This window comes from Chenopodium album, chromosome 25 (assembly GCF_948465745.1).
Source record: "Chenopodium album chromosome 25, dcCheAlbu1.1, whole genome shotgun sequence".
In the NCBI taxonomy this organism is placed as follows: Eukaryota; Viridiplantae; Streptophyta; class Magnoliopsida; order Caryophyllales; family Amaranthaceae; genus Chenopodium; species Chenopodium album.
The window spans coordinates 28,670,142-28,670,855 of NC_137858.1; positions in this window are offsets into that span (position 1 = coordinate 28,670,142).

Here is a 714-nt window from a genome sequence, read left to right on the forward strand (position 1 = left end):
TTGATTCCTGAACTAATTTTACTACCTTCTTATTCTCGTTATCATCAAGTTCTCCTATGGCAAGAGCTTTTTCAATGACATCCACCTCTTTACTCCAGATACTCACATCACCTGTAGACAAATTTCCACAAAGTATTTCTTCCAAGGGATCCCTTGCAAGAATCTGTGTCAAGCTATCATCACAAATATCATCCATTATACCAATGACATCGATTAAACAACAATTTTCCTCTAACATAGGACCTTTCAAAACTTTCCCTAAATTAAAAGTAATATTATCATCACCAACAGATAGGGTTAGTTTACCATTTTTGACATCAATAATGGCTCCTGCAGTATGGAGAAAAGGCCTACCTAATATAATGGGAATTTGTGTATCCTCAGCCATGTCTAAGACAACAAAATCAACAGGGATGAAAAATTTACCAACTCTAACAGGAACGTCCTCTAAAATACCTAGGGGATATTTAACAGAACGATCTGCCATTTGCAAAGTAATATTAGTAATTTTTAATTCACCTATATTCAATTTAGAACAAATAGACGATGGCATGACACTAACAGAAGCACCCAAATCACATAATGCTTTATCTATGAAGACATTACCAATATGACAAGGGATAGAGAAACTACCAGGATCCTTTAATTTAGGAGGAGATTTATTTTGTAACAATGCACTACATTCCTCAGTAAAAGCTACAGTTTCTACTTCAT